This window comes from Venturia canescens, chromosome 1 (assembly GCF_019457755.1).
Source record: "Venturia canescens isolate UGA chromosome 1, ASM1945775v1, whole genome shotgun sequence".
In the NCBI taxonomy this organism is placed as follows: Eukaryota; Metazoa; Arthropoda; class Insecta; order Hymenoptera; family Ichneumonidae; genus Venturia; species Venturia canescens.
In genome coordinates, this window is record NC_057421.1 from 647,438 (window position 1) to 663,334 (window position 15,897).

At 41.3% G+C, this 15,897-nt stretch overlaps 1 protein-coding gene and 1 non-coding gene across 3 annotated transcripts in view; one reads left to right on the forward strand and one right to left on the reverse strand.

Annotated features, from left to right (window-relative positions):
• The window catches only part of LOC122419339 (CD151 antigen-like), a 73,729-nt gene extending 58,538 nt beyond the window's left edge, over positions 1–15,191 (reverse strand). For both annotated transcript variants that reach the window (XM_043433792.1, XM_043433790.1), the window contains exon 1: positions 14,619–15,191. The gene's annotated coding sequence lies outside the window, so the exon portion shown is untranslated. The remainder of the gene's footprint in view (positions 1–14,618) is intronic.
• On the forward strand, positions 5,077–5,148 carry TRNAM-CAU (transfer RNA methionine (anticodon CAU)). The gene has a single exon. It is a non-coding gene; the product is annotated as a tRNA-Met (tRNA).
• Positions 15,192–15,897: the final 706 nt, after the last annotated feature.

The window sequence follows — 15,897 nt, forward strand, 5'->3', positions numbered from 1 at the left end:
GCGACAAGGGTCGGAGGGGGGACAAAGACACGACGCGGAGAGATTTTTGTGGTACGTGGTTCTCGCGTGCCTTCTCGAGCCGGGCTTTCTCAACCAGCAAATTGGTTCCCTTCTTTCCCTCTCATCTTCCTGTTCACTGACGCCTTTACCAATTTTCGGCTTCCCTGAAATTCGATCGCTTTATCCGTTTTTCTTTCTCTTTTTCCCTTTTTTCTCTCACGTTCTGCAAAGATTATAATTTATTCGACGAGATTCGGGACGGGAGACGAGACTTCAATTTCTATTTCCGAATGTTTGCCGTCAAAGTTTTACCGCGCGTCAACGACCGTAATACCGCCACCGACTCGATTGATCGAATCCCCGCAAATATCATGAAAATCTAGAATGGCGAATCGCGCAATTAGTTCACCTAAATTCAATTCCAACTAAATTGCACCCGAAGAGTCAATACAAGCAACGAAATTAATGACACCGCGGTGAACAAGAAATGTTTTCCTCGCGCGAGACATTACGAAAGATGTTCTTCCGGCGTTCCGTAAGCGTTGGATTAATAAATAATTCATGCGTGTAACGCAGCAGTGTGTGCATTTCATTCGCACAGTTTCGTCATACTCGCGCGTATATGATTAACGCATTGCACATTTCACGATGTTTTATAAATGCTATAAGAATATATTAGGAGGTATATGCGTTTACAATTGTAAGGAGGTCGCGCTAATCAGTGCATTGCTTACTCGAATCGCGTTCGTAGCTCGTAGTACGTGGGCGTCGAACCAACGACGAGATCGGCCACAATCGCGTCGACAACGCTCTGCGCGCGGAGTGCACGAGCAGAGAACTTCTAACCGTTTGTTTGCAACAATGAAGAAGGAAGGAAAGGAAGAGAGGAAGGCCGAGAGACTCGTTACTCTGGTTATTCGAGACGCAAACTCTCGCGTCCCAATTATCGACGAACGCAAATGCCTCGACGCTCTCTTTCTTCCCTTCCCGCGCATATAGATGCACTAAGTGAAATGACTTTTTGTTTCATCCTTTGGATAGTACAAACTTTGGATTTAATGCAACCTTTCAAGAGTTTCACATTTTTTTCATCATCATCTTTTACGGTGTGAACGTTGCAGAAAAAGTCATATTTTTTCATTCACGTTCCGTTATACTTGCAACTCATGCGAGGTTCAGCGCAAGCGCCGACTTATTGTCAGGTCGTATTCAAAAACCTGCTGCTGCTGCTGCTGCTGCTGCCAGCGGTGTGAGCCTTCTAGCACGCGTAAGTACTCGCAATACTATAGCAACAGGCTTTGGAATACGGCTACTGTAAACCATCGGGCCCATTATGGAAACGGACCGAACCGCGTGCATATTCTCGAGAGGTAAGGGGCGACACTAGCGTCACGAGCGACAGCGGTGTCTGGACCAAATTCTCCATCAATTCTTAGAGAACTTGGGAAACTGTACGGATTTAATCGCTTTCAATTTTTTATCGTATTTCGCGAAATTTTCTCGTGTTTGTAAAAAAATCAGGATTTTAAAGCTCTCCGCGATATTCGCTGACTAGCGACTAACAATAATTCGAAAAATCCTTATTTAAAATGCTCTCCGTTTTTGATCGTTGATCGTTTTTCTCTCATATTTTGCAGCTGCGGACATGAAAAATATATTTTTTCTTAACACACACTACTCATGGTTTGTGCCGCAAGAAATCCGTGCTCGTGGCGCGTAACATTGGAAATATAAATTAACTTTACAGGCCCATGCAGTGACACGGACAGACACGAAGAGTGTCATTATTCTGGACCTTTTCAAGAATTTAATTCTCGTCGGAGACCCTGAGAGATTTTCTAAAGCGACCCCCGACGAGACGGTATGGAAACGCCGACTGGATTTTCTACCTGGGGCAGGTGCACTCTTTCCTCGTTAAGACCGATTCACGGAAAAGCGCTTTGAGATATTTTTCCATCCGAAAATCTGATGACGGAAATTCCCTCCAGCATTTACTATTTTGAGTCGTCTTGGCTCAAATTTTTTTCTACAGGAAATAGTTACAATATTATTGCCCTCAAAGGCAATATTCAAATAAGCAATACGATATATTGCGTGAAACTTTTTTCGGAACAGATCGAAATTCATACGGATCGATTACTAAAAAATTCCCGAGGTCACGAAATATTTCGAGAAAGTTAAAATTGCGCGAAGAATTAAATTTTTTGATCAATGTAAATATATTGAGGACAGGAAATTGAACAAAGTATTCTAATCGTACGAATGGTGAGTCGCGATGACGCTGAAGTTTGCAAATCCAACGAAATGATCTAAAAAATCCTCCAATAATTCCATTAATTCTCCAATTCCGCGTTGCCTGCCGAATTCGTAGTTTTTCAACCTGCACCAATACTTCGTGAAATAAAAAATGAGTGAATTACAAATGTTTTTTTCATTCATTTCGCAATGATGAATTAGATTTGGATTACTGCGTTCTTGAAGAATGCAAGAACAACTATCGTCTGCCGTATTGAGAAGTGAGTCGAGTGTTTTTGTTGTTGCAAATATGACTTTGCAGTTAAGGTATATTTTTGACGTAAACTATTTTGGCAATATGGTATGTGGGGAGGGAGAAGATGGTGAGAAAAAAGATGGAAAGAATATTTCGTTCGAGACTACAAAAAAAGAGTGGCTCGGTGTACATAAATCGAAGTTTTAAAGTGCTCGTGATAGAAAGAAGGGATGGATGGGTCGGAAGCGAATGTTCGAAAATAGCCTCTTTGAAAGGGTGACCAGAAAGAAGTTTGATAAGCCGCGTGGAAATGATACGTCCCATATGTGGAAGTGAAGCACACTTGTGTATACCGACCATAAAAAAAAGTGCTAAAAAAATTGAAAGCCGCAGCAGACTTTTAAGGTATTCCTTTCACGAACTCGAATATTATACAAATAACTGATTTTAAATAACAGCAATGTAAAAGTGCATGCGAAAAGATTGGCGAAATTTCAGGTCAGTTGATCAAACATTTAATGACGAAGAATTAAAACTTGAAAAATCGTAAAATTTCTACGGGAGCTTATATGGAGATTGCATCATCACTAAATTTCTATTCAATAATTCATACTAAATAATTCAAAATAAAAATGAAATAAATAGCTTTTCCCATATAACAAGAAATCAGTCCGAATTTCGAGTGCCCTAGTTTGCGCCACCAAAAAATACGCTCATGCGTAAGGACTACCTTAAGACGAACACGCTTGCTTATTATTCGAAAGCGATTGATTCCACAGAAACTCTTTGATGTAAATTTGAAAAAGTGGAGTAATTAGAAAAATCTGTCAGCCGATACCTCTTCATATTGATCAATGGTAGAATACTGCGATTTTTCAAATTTATTATTCCTCATGCATCAGGTTTTTTCACTGGTTTTATCAGCGTTACCCATGCGTACAAATTTTACAGCTCGTTGCAGAGACTCAATGAGCAAAATAAAGCGCAGATACTTGTGACTCTATTTTGGGTTCGCTCGATCACGGGGCGCATGGAAATTGAGTTTTCGACCTGCAGTTTCAAGCGTTCCTCTCGCAATAATGTTAACAAAAAGGAATCAACGAAAAAGCTTGTGTAGTGGACAGCTATCCGTCTGGTAAACTTCGTATTTGTATACGTACAAACGTTTCAAGTTCTTCGAGTCATCGTCGTTTCCTTTCCCTATGCCAATCAATTTGATGTAAACGTTGATTCGTCGATATGAATATGAAGTTCGAATATTTTTCTTCCGTTCGCATATCTCCACTTGTTGTTTATTTAACAATCGAAATTTTGGACTGAACGGGGTTAGAAAGAATGAAAAATTGATGGGAGAGCGGAACGAGGACGACGTTGGAGCTTACGAATTGGAAATTCAGCAGGGAACAATTTTGGAGAATTAGTAAAATAATTTTTTGAGATCATTTCGTTGGACTCCAACGTTGCAAACTTCAGCGTGATGAACGAGGAGGCATTGGGAGTAAGAAGCGCGGTGAGGAGCAGGAGAATACCGGCGGGCCATATAAGAGAAAGCAGGACGGTCTCGTTCGGGAAATATATAAAAACAGCGAAACAGAGAGATTCGAAAAAAACCGGGTAATTGAGCGACGCGGCTCGTGGTTTGCAAGAGTACCTATTCGATAAGGGTGCAGCGGGGGGAAAGAAGGGAATAGCGCAGAGAACACGAGAGTGCGACATACGGTAGGATTATTGGCAAACGTACACGGGGGGAGGTGCGCAGGGAGGGGTTACAAACTTGTTTTCCACGGGGATGTTGCAGAGGGTGGTCGACGCCTGTCGTCAACACTTCTCGACAAGGCTCGCTGATTAATATACGCTTGTTCGTATTTAGAGATCCTCCCACCAGACCTGCGTGGTCCCTTCGCTCTCCTCTGGCTGGCTCCCCTTCCTCCTCGGACTTACTTCTCGCTCGTGTTAAAGTTTCGGGTGAAAAATATGAATTAATTATCCAAAGCCCGCGCGTGAATTGAAGGATTCAGCATGAAACGTGCTCGCGCAGAGTAGTCATAAATAAGCGAATAAATTCGCAGTGTGGTATAAAAATATATACCCCAGCACATACGTTGGCTTATTACGCGTTGGTACATTTGTCAATGGTTACATGCGGATGCATATACATCGGATGAAATTGTACATTATTTTGTAGGTAGGAACGTGATCGAGTTCGCAAAGCTCTCCCTCCGCTGTGTGCAAATTTATTTATGCCAACGCACGTTTGTCCGCTTGACTACGCATAATGCGCGCCGTGTCTATATATCTCCATGCACAACGGTGTTACTTCGTCGCATACACGATAACAATAATAGGAATTATTTATGCAGGCAAATTCGACTTTTGGCTTCATTATAACAGTTCGTTGAGCCGGCTAAAGTCATACGGTCCACGAGATAATCGTGTAAAATCAAGAATTAGTAGGTGAGTTTTGAAAAGAGGGAAGCATACGTTTGTATAAATAAAAGAGAAAAAATATTAAGAGCGGTGTGCAAACAATATTGTGGGGTTAGCTTATACTCATGTGGGTCGAACAAGAGTGACTTTTTCAAGAGAGCAGAGTGGCGCAGTGGAAGCGTGCTGGGCCCATAACCCAGAGGTCCGTGGATCGAAACCACGCTCTGCTAAGTTTTTTTTTTCCATTCGCCAATTTTTTCTCTTCCCAAGCATCCATATTTATCTCGGAATCTTCTGCGTTTATTGCCGTATAAATTTTATGCACTAAATATTAGCAACGATATAACTTCGTGACAGGATACATTTGTTCCTTAAAAAATCGCCATGTATTTTTGTAATTTCTCTTGTTCGTAATCCGGCGTCGATTTATTTGACAACGTTTTGTTTATTGAATTGAAACCATTGATTTCCATGATTTTACAAGTGCGACTGTCCGAAGGGCAGTCACTTCTCTCTAGCTCATTTACAGCATTCGTGCCTGTGTTTCAGGTTTCTTAGCGCGCCAGGGAAACAAATGGCGATTCGAATTCGAAATATAATGATGAATTTCTGAGAGACACTACTTTCTAAAAAATATAGCTCGTTTCGGGTAAAGCAAGTTTTATTCGATTCTGACCGCGGGATATTACAATATTTTTCGAAAATGCCACATGAATTTTGGACACAACGCTATACAATGAAAAGATGCGGAATTAAATTTTGCGAAAAATGTATATGTATACGAAGATTCTTTGAATGGAACAACGGTCGTATATAAAAATTCGTTAATATCGAATGGACGCACGAATAATGGAAAGTATAAGCGAGTATATGGGATATGTATAATATTTATGTTAAATGAAGAGGAAAAGCTCTTTCCGGAGATTCGTGAATTATTGGGAGAACGGTGGGGAAATAACATATGTATAAAAGAGCGAGCAGAGGCTCCATGTGCGGTGTACCGAATAAACGAGGGCTACCGTCCAAAATTCATTTTCACACGCGGCCTGTTCTCACCTTTTCCGGCCTTCGCGCCCCGTCACGTACAGAGAATCCCCGTAAACGCAGAAATATGTACACGTGAATCCAGGGATGTTTCCATGTGCGATTTCATCCCTCGGCGGAGGTAAAAAAAAAGGTAAAGAAAAAAAGACAAGCAGGCGGAACGTGAGGAATAAAAAAAACGGAGATAAAAATTCCGGACGATGCAACAGTAGCCTCGCCCCGGCAACCACCTAACGGTGTACGAATAATTCGAAACGACCGCGCGCGCGTTTCCTCCGTACTTCTATACATCCTTTTTACCTATTCTCTTTCGCTCTTTTTCTTTATCTCGTGAGCGAGCGACCATGCGAAAAAGATTTTTATTGCTCGGCATTCCAACTGCTTTTACTGTTTTCAATCTCGAAGCGTGCTTACTTTGCAGTTCGTTTATTTCCAATTTGAATCATCCGCACGAATATATATATACCTAAATATCTGTGTGCATTCAAAACGCATTCGTCTCGGAGCGAATAACACGGAGGGAAAATGTTTTTGTGGCTTATATTATAAAATATCTCAATTAAAATCCCCCCCTCGTTGCGATACAAAAGTTTGAGCGATGAAATAATATAATTTTAAAACGGAGAGATATTTAGTAACGCGGTCACGTTTATTAATTATTTTCAACCGTTTCGTTCACGTTCACGTTCATGACCAATTACGCTCCTTGTTTGATCCACGCACTCAGACATTATGAAGCCTCGTTATTGCTTTCAACTTGTACAACGATGCAATCGATTGCTCATTATATGCGGTACCGCGCGCTCATTCCTAACTGGTAAATTCAAACCGTTGGAATTGATGATGCGCGCGAGGCCAATCGAAACTCGGATGTCGCTCAAAGGGACGGTAAGATCGATATACAAAGAACGACGCTGAAGTTTGCAACGTTGGAGTCCAACGAAATGAAGGAAAAAAAAGACACTTGTACTTCACTCATTTTTTATTTCACAATGTATCGCGGTGCAGGTTGAAAATCTACGAATGGCGAATTCGGCAGGAATTTCGTATCGACATTCGTGTATTTAAAGAATGATCGGATAACGCTCCGATATTGAGACCAGCTCATTGAATTCTTAACGTAGAGCAAAATGCATTTTGTTCGTGAAATAAGCAAAATGAATACAAACTTTATAAAAATGATTTTTTCTATGAGGCGTGTGAAGCGATAATTGAATTTTCGGTAATTATTAACAAACAATATTGCATGCCATAATATTTCATGTTATGTATCACATTACTGATTGTCACGTTGCAATATTCAAAAATTCGGAGCAATTTTGAGGTGGAGCCTTACTTGTTAATAATTTATCGAATTTCCTTGCGTCGAAGTTTGGCTCGTTTGGCCAACTAAAAAATACGATTCTCATTGAAAATCAACTCTTGAAAATTGGCACATAAAAAAATTTGGGTAACGTTTTTTTCTGATACTCGAGCTTCGATCAATCTTTTATTACAAAATTATAATCTGTTATTACAAATAACAATAAATAATTGTGAAATTATGACGAGAGAAAACAAGTTTCAGTGAAAACATTCAACGATGCTTCATATCTCCGTGTATGATGTATAATAATGTAAATATCTATAATTAAGAATTAATCACATTAAAAATTGCACGACTAATTATTTTCAAGTATACACTAATAATAATATACGAATAATAATTTCATTTGATGCTGCACCAGTCCTCGGATAGATGAAAAAGGTAATATTATTATTATTATTATTGCTCTGGAGTAATTTTTAAACCGATAAATTCTCGTCGAGGCTAGCAATTATACACGAGATAAATTATATATCCGTCCCAAGATCTTGGTATTCTCGGCATTACATTTTTTGCAAGCTATTTTTATAATTGTACTTTCCACGTTTTTTGTTTGTTCGTTCGACACTTTCGAATATTCTCGTTTTGCATTTTCATGTCGCGGAGCTCCCCGGTCTCTGCGGACGCGTTTAACACAATAATAAATCAGAGGCTCCTCTATCATCCGAGCAGATTGCTGCTGGATCGCGAACGAGATTAAAGATCGATACGAACGCTCAGCTTGGATCTTGTTCGCGTTAAATCTTATGCATGCTTTTTTGTCTAACGCCGCGTACAGATTTTGTTCTGTAATATATGTATGAGGCTGCTTCGAGATAACCTCCCGACAAACACAAAGAATGCGCCGCTCGCCACTTACTCGCTCTCACCGGCTGGAGATATAGAACGCTTGTGCGTCCACGCGTCCTTCGTGCGCATCGTATTATGCATCGAGATCCCCGCCGTTTCGAGCTGGTGCGCCCACCCTATTTTTCTCGATAAGGAGCGTTTTAATTGGCGGTAGCGGGCGAGAAAGGGACTCGCGCGGCCACGCTTTATTTATACGCATCACAAATTTGCATCCTCGCGCGATGTCCCCTTGGGGCAAACACCGAGTCTTCTCGCATGCACGCGGATACGAAGGGCGTCTCGAATCGAAATTTCAAATCTTGAATATGCCACGTGTGGGGGGCGGCTCAAACTCCGACGAGTTTGAGCCGAAACACTCGGCCGCGAAGAAAGTTTTATGGGTGCGAGTTCGGACTTGAAGTTCGTCATTTCTTATTTGATTTTCCGATTGCCCGCTTGTTTGTTCGGGTTCCAGTTTGGATAGGACGATCCGCTATAGTCGCGGGAACGTCCAATTCAAAGAGCTGAAGAAATAAATCATATTTTCCCGGAAAAACCGGAAAATCTTGATTTATATGCCTCATCGGAATGCACAACTCGCGCGTACACTTTGCGGAAAAGCATAAAACAACGAAAGCGAAAGGAGTCGACAGAAGATTATTCAATTCGGGAGATTTCGAAAGAGCACACGCACCCATACGATACTTCGCGGTGTGCGCATTCGTTCATCAAGTCCGAGAGTTTTTCATTTCACTCGAGTTGCCCAATGGATACGCGACTGATAAATCCTTTCCTCGCGGATGTCCATAGCACGCCGCCGCATTTCGCCGACACGAGGAAGAACTCCTTTTACAGCAAGGACGCAACGCTCCAAAAGGAGAAGCAACAGACTCCGCTATACCGCGGGACGACGGAAAGAAACATATCGGTAAACTTTTTCCATCAGATCGGACGAAAATTTGATGAGATGACGATGATGATGATGATAATATAATGACAAGAGCAGCATCTCCGCGTATGACTCGATTAGATTGGCGCCCCGTGAAAATCGGGTTTTCGCGTCCAACGTCCGGCGTGAACGACCGATCGAGAGAACGAATCTAAGTAGACTTTCCTCGCGAGGATTACAGCTATCGGGCAGAGTGGATTAGAGTGTCCACATTGAAAATCGGAAGTATTGAGCGCAATGTTTGAAAAGAGCGAAAAAAAAGTAAATCTCATTGGACGCGGGGAAGAGAGTCTTCCCTGTCATGATTATTGAACGTTCCAATCGACTTTTTCCTCCTCCGTTTGAGATTTCTTGCTCCCGCGCAGTCGAACTATTCTGCTCTAAAAAAAAGTCTAAAAGACTCTCTCGCGAATCTTGAAATTCTCTAAAAAAAAGCTATTGGAAATGGCTATTCATCGCGATGTCACGCTACGAAGGATTCGTATCAAACGATCTGGAGCACGCTCATGCGCGCCTTATCCGGTGGATATTGCCGGTATTCAACGATTAGTCTCTAAAATTCAGAACCGCTGTTCGAGCTCTCGCTGACTTTCTCTTTCGCGCATCGTTTCCCAGATCTTTTAAAAAGTTGAAAATTTCAAGCGCGACTCTCGGTACACCCGGTGTACGCGCACGTTGTCCATCGAACCGGAAGTACTTTTGTCTATCGAACATCGTAAACCACATTTATTTCGAGACGTACGAGCGCTCGTATGAGAAGAGAGAAAAAGAGAGGGGGAGTGATGAGTAGTTATTGCCCAGGCTAGAGGGCTTTTCTCTCGTAATCGTACGTCATGTTCATGCGCTATTGCTCACTCGGTTTGACAAGAGGAAATCCAGCCTCCGCCCCGTGGTTGACCGACGAACTGCGGGCTGCCTGTGGCTCTCTTCTCATTATTGCAGCAACAGTACGATTCAAAATATATAAGGCCACGCGTCCTTTAGAATTTTATTACGCGCACAATGATAATAACGCCGGAATAAATGATAAAAATAAAAAAAAAAAAAAACCTCATCAAGACTTGACTATTGAATTTGTCTCGATTTAAATATAAACGTGTGAACCCAGCAACAACGATGATATTTTACAAGTCTATGAGGACGGTTCTATTTCAGGATTCTTTGTTTTTCGAAAATTGGCCAACGGAAATCGATGCTGAATTCAAGTTTGATTACAACTGACAGAGATTCGGGAAATTTCATTCATTGCTTCGTAATCGTTTAGCAGATCGATATGCGACGGAAAACGAGTGAAATTTTTTTTTCGGTTCCAAAAAATGTTGGAATAATAGAAACAGCGAGACAATCGGGCTCAAGCTCAATCAGGACTGGTGATTAGTCGTTTCATTTTGCTTCTCGGTTGTTCTGAAATCCTTACATCGAACAGTTGTTTATCGAGCGTGCAACTAGGGAAGATCCTCTCAAACGGATTCTCACGGTGGAACAGGATAACCCCGGAAAAAAGGAACAAAAGTGCCATTCAATTATTCTCTTTGAAGTTTTCGATCGTTCGTAAAAACCTCGAGCGACGAGTCATCAAGCGCGGGACAAAGAGAGCGCGAGAGCCGAACGCGAGCGGAAAACGGGAGAAGGTCTTTACCTCTGCTATTTACATGCGCCAACACACATAGTCGGGAGCGCTCGAATTCGGAATTCGGTTGGCTTTAAGTAGGTTAGCCCGAAAAGGGTTGGCAAATTATTTATAGTTGACCAATGCGAGCCGCACTATTCCAACCAATGAACCCTCGAATGAATCGCATTTTTTATGGAATGAAAAAAAAAAGATTTCGACATCGAATTGCAGAGAAAATTCGACCGATGTCCAGGGTTGCTCGTCTTTCGGCCTACAGATTTATTCTTCGACTGCGAATTTGAAGTAATCTAATGGAGCCGAAAAGAGAGATAGAATATTTTATTGCTACTTATACTCGAAATCAAAGTGATAGCTGGAAATAAAATTTTTAGTTTTTTGAGGTTGGTCGAAAGGGTTGAGAGTTTTTCCCAACGAGAGCCAGCAGGAGAAAGTAGTTTAAGAGAAAAAAGGGTTGAGTATAGCCCTGGGGGCGACATTTTTAATTTTAATGTTTTCATCAGACCTTTCAATAGCGACGGCGTCGACGGGCTACGATGACGCGAATATATGGGTGAATTGCACGACGAAAATGGCGTGCCAACGAGAAGTAGAGTGAAACATTCTCGCTCCCTCGTTTTTGTCCCTTCTGCACTGCAGTGCTCTCCAACCCCCTTTTTTCCCTCTCTCTCTACATTGTCTCTCTCATTTTCTTTCTTCTCCCTTTATATTCGTCCCTCCCCCTCCCTTCCTCTGCCGCCCTTTTATTTTCTGTCCCCTTTATTTTTCTCTACCTTTTTCAAATCGGCTCGTCCCTCGCCCTTCTACAAGTTTCGCTATTCCTCACTCCTCCTCGATTTCTCTATTTTTACTCTAGCCCGCTCTTCTTTTTAATCCTTTCTCCCTTTTTCTTGATTATTCTCAGCTTTTTTTCCTTCTTCAGCGTTGCTTGCCATCTTTCTTATCCATGTTTTGCTCCGGTTATTTTCTCCTGCTTTTTTTTTCAAACACGAAGCTCGGTTAATTTCTCTCAAGCCCGCGAGGCACCTCGAGCGCGCGACTATACGGTTGACCAGGCCAAAGGGAAAAAAACTTTTTCCGCACCCTCGCGTCCCGCCTATTCCCTCCCCGGTGGAACAACCACGTGGTATTGTGTTTATTAAAATAGGACAAACTTTTCAGTCATTGTTTGCCAATTGAAGCTGCATCGTGCTATATCGAAGAATAAACTAACGCGAATAAAAATCTACTTTTTCTCCTCCAACTTGAAACTCGCGCTCTGAAATTTGTCGGATGAATATTTGGCTCCGCGAAAACCACGCATCCGGGCAGGGGGGAATGAGCATTCGCATTGCCTCTCAATTTAGCTGCGAATTAACGATGCTCAACGACGATAAGCTGGAGACACAACGCAATGAAATTGAAAGCTTCCATAAGTGTCATTGGATTCGGTATCTAAACAGATTATTCGATAACTACACGCGATCACATGATTTTTCAAAACTGTAGCCTTCGTTTCGACTATCATTTTCCCTTCCATTTGTGAAAATGTTTTTTTTCCGATTTAACGAACGATGCATTGATAAATTATCTGATTTTTCAAATTCCACTATTCATTCGATGTTTTAATCAAGGCGAGTCACATAATTTATATTTGTTATTCTTGCATGAACATAAAATGTGCTTTAAAGTAAACATCACCAACGATTGTACGTGAAGTTGCACTGGGAAATTTTCATTCGGCCTAAAAATCATCGGTGAACCAATCGGTATACCATAATCAATAAAAATGACGCTGAAGTTTGCAACGTTAGAGTCCAACGAAATGATCTAAAAAACCCTCCAATAATTTCAGTAATCCTCCTCTAATTTCGTTCTCTGCCGAATTAGCAATTTGTAGTTTTTCAACACTTGGTGGATGAAAAAATTGGAGAATTACAAATATTTTTTTCGTCCATATTCCGTTGTACTCCAACGTTGCAAACTTCAGCGTCGTTCAATAACAAAAGAATTACCATAACGCAGAATCAGTGTAATTGGAAAAAAAAGGTATTAAAAAAGTACGTATTAGAATTGTGTGACGTCGGGTCACTCTTTTTTGGTCCTTCGCGAAAGAGCAAACACAACGGTTGAGTCAGCCTGATTTTTCAGCATCATCGAGACAGCAATAAACCTTATCCTCTCGCTGAGGAAAAAAAAATCAACCGGCGTGAATCACGTACAAAGTACCAAAGTCTTTTGGATCATAAAGATCTGCGATTACACTTGAAACACCACGAGGTCTCACTTAATACAATTCCGGCTGAAATAAAACACATTATCAGTATCCGTCGTTTGAGTTTGGGAGCACCCGCTACAGTGTTCCCGTTCCCGCCTTCATAGATTTTGTATCACTCTTGTGTGCGGATACTGCTATATCGGATCAAAGATTATTTTCTAACGCAAACTCGTAAAAAATTATATGAAAAAAATGTTGAATCAGGTTTTGAAAAGGACATAATATTATATCTTATTTATTTTCATTTTTACGATATAAGTTTAGGATGCGATGCGGAAAATGAAAGTGAGTCAAGCAACGCTACCGATGGAGAACATCATCGCTTTTAAAAATATCTTCGCAAGTCTGTTATCCAGCGCAATCTGTCGTCATAGAAGCGGAGGAGGACGGACGTTATTCTACAAATAAAATGGCTCAAGGACAACATCCCTCCCGCGAAGTGCACTAATGCGACGAATGAGTATACATTGGCTATTTCGTGTCGAATCGTTCTCATTTTCAACCAATATTTACAGTCGTCGGTGACTTCTCAGATGTCAGATGTATTTGAATTGTTTTCTTCAATTGTCTTGTATTTGTATTTGAAATGATTTTTTCTTCAAAGCATAAAGAGAGTGAAAAGCAAAAAAAATCGCTTTATTGTGCCGAAAATTTATCAGGAAAAAAGGAATGGTACTAATTCTCAATTAATTAATGTTTCAGAGAAGCTAACGAAATCGAGGCATTTCTTTGTTGAAAAGTGTCGGTCACCATGGTCTGCGGATTTTTCAGTATATTTTTTGCGAAAAAACCGCAAGACTTCCATGCATCTGGATAGGCGGTAATAATAATAGAGCCGATTCCGCATCGGACACCGAGATCCACCTTTTTGACGAGGTTATAGAAAAAAAAAAAATATAGATATGTTCGAAGGTGGTTTAATCGACGCGCGGTTCGTTTCTTATTTTATAACTGGACACGCAATAGGCCAAAAAACACGTTGAACACAGTGTCAGTGCAAACGACGCGCGCGCCCTCGAGGCTTTTAACATTTTGTTGTGGCACCGCTGAGAAATGGTCATACAGGTCGGTCCAAAAATTCGGGGGAAAGCGCGTCACGCACAAACCTTTTTCTTAACTGTGCGCCGCGAACGTTATTTTTTAAATAATAATCTCATAATTGTTCAGGTTGTTTACCTCTGGTACAACTTTTTCTCGTGCAGTATCCAAAGGAGGAAGAGAGAAACTTTCGTTGTAGCGGGAGACTTCCGCGGCGAGGGCGCTCGAACCGGTATTACCGGGCAAGAAAAATACGAGCGAGAACGATCACGATGAGCAAGGAGATGGAGAGCGCGAGAGAAATAAGACTTTAACCGTGACAGCCTCAGTAAACATCTCGCGTATGCTCGTTACAACCGACCCGAGACTCGCGTTGCTTCGAACCAAACATTTTCCATGCTTCGATAATGAGAGATAACGCGCGCAATTTTAAACAATTGCGGGAGTCGACCTCAAAATAATCTTCGATAAACTTTTTAGAGTTTGAATATTCTTTGTATATGTTGATATTTATATAAATGACGCTTCACCAATTTCTCGCTTCTGAACGAGGCTCAGGCGAATTTTTACAGAGATTCCGGTACTCACCGAATAACCTTTGTATGTTGTTTGTTGTTGTTGTTTTTAAACACAACCTCGAATCAACAATAACGAAGCGCCGCAATTCCAGGACGGGCGGAAAGCTTTGAAGAAGCGCGCACTGTCACACAAAAAACACTCACTTTTTGCTCAAGAAACACCGATTTGAACTTTATTCCAAAGTGTATTTCATTTATTGCTCATAGTCGAAAAAAATGATTAAAGAACGATATTTCTGACATATCGCGAGAACGTATACGGTGATAAGCAAGTGTGTTTATACACGGAGGGCACGTGACAGGGCAGCCGGCACGCGCCGCACGCCTGTTCGACCTCGCACAATATCACGCTTTTTAACATTCGTTTCGATAAAAAAAAATACCTGTACTCGCTCGTTCGTTCCGGTGGACGTATTTATAAATATATATCCATACAAAATACGACCAGAAACACGTTAGCGTTAAACAATAATCATTTCCATTTTGGTAAGGAATTTAAATACTCAAAAAAGACACGTAAAAGAAGAAAGTCGAATGTACTCGCACCGAACAGCGACCCGTACGTCAACACGGTCGCGGCAAGACTGAGGACCGTGGCCTCCACTATTGAGAGACTGTCGCTTCGACGTCTTGCCAGTCCGAGGAAAAACATCGCGCGCGCGCGCGCACGCGAAACTCACGATCGTGCAAGCTGTACACTAAAAAAAGTCAAGAGGAATTTCTTTTTAGCCAATATTACCGAGTATAATTTTAGTAGTTTACGTATTGCTGGACAACATTCTCAAACTGCGTCTGACAAATAAACGTTCTCTAAATTCCCTCCAATATTTCTCATCATAATCGAAAGTCGTATTGCTCGCTAATCGCAAATACGAAGTAATATGAAGAGAAACTCTTTTCTTGCACAAAAATGACACCCTTGTATTCTTTGTTCTCTAATGAATTATTTCGTTGAAAAAATGTCAATAAACTCCGCGACACTTCGTTTAAGTAATCTGCATATTATGATGAATTGAAATCCATCGAGATCGAATTTCGCGAACCCAACGAGAACCTCACGTCCGACGATACGAATAAAACGAGAAGGAAGGAAGTGGCGGGGAGGGGAGAAGGAGGGACGGAGAGAGAGGGAAATAGAAGAGCATAGCTCGAAACCTAACCTCTTATCCCTTTCAATCGTAAGGAAAAATGGAAGTGCGCGACGTTTGTTTATTGAATTTGTGAGGCCATTTGCGTTCAAGTTCACCATATTTGACGCGCGCGGTTGTGTTTATGATGAAAATAGAAGC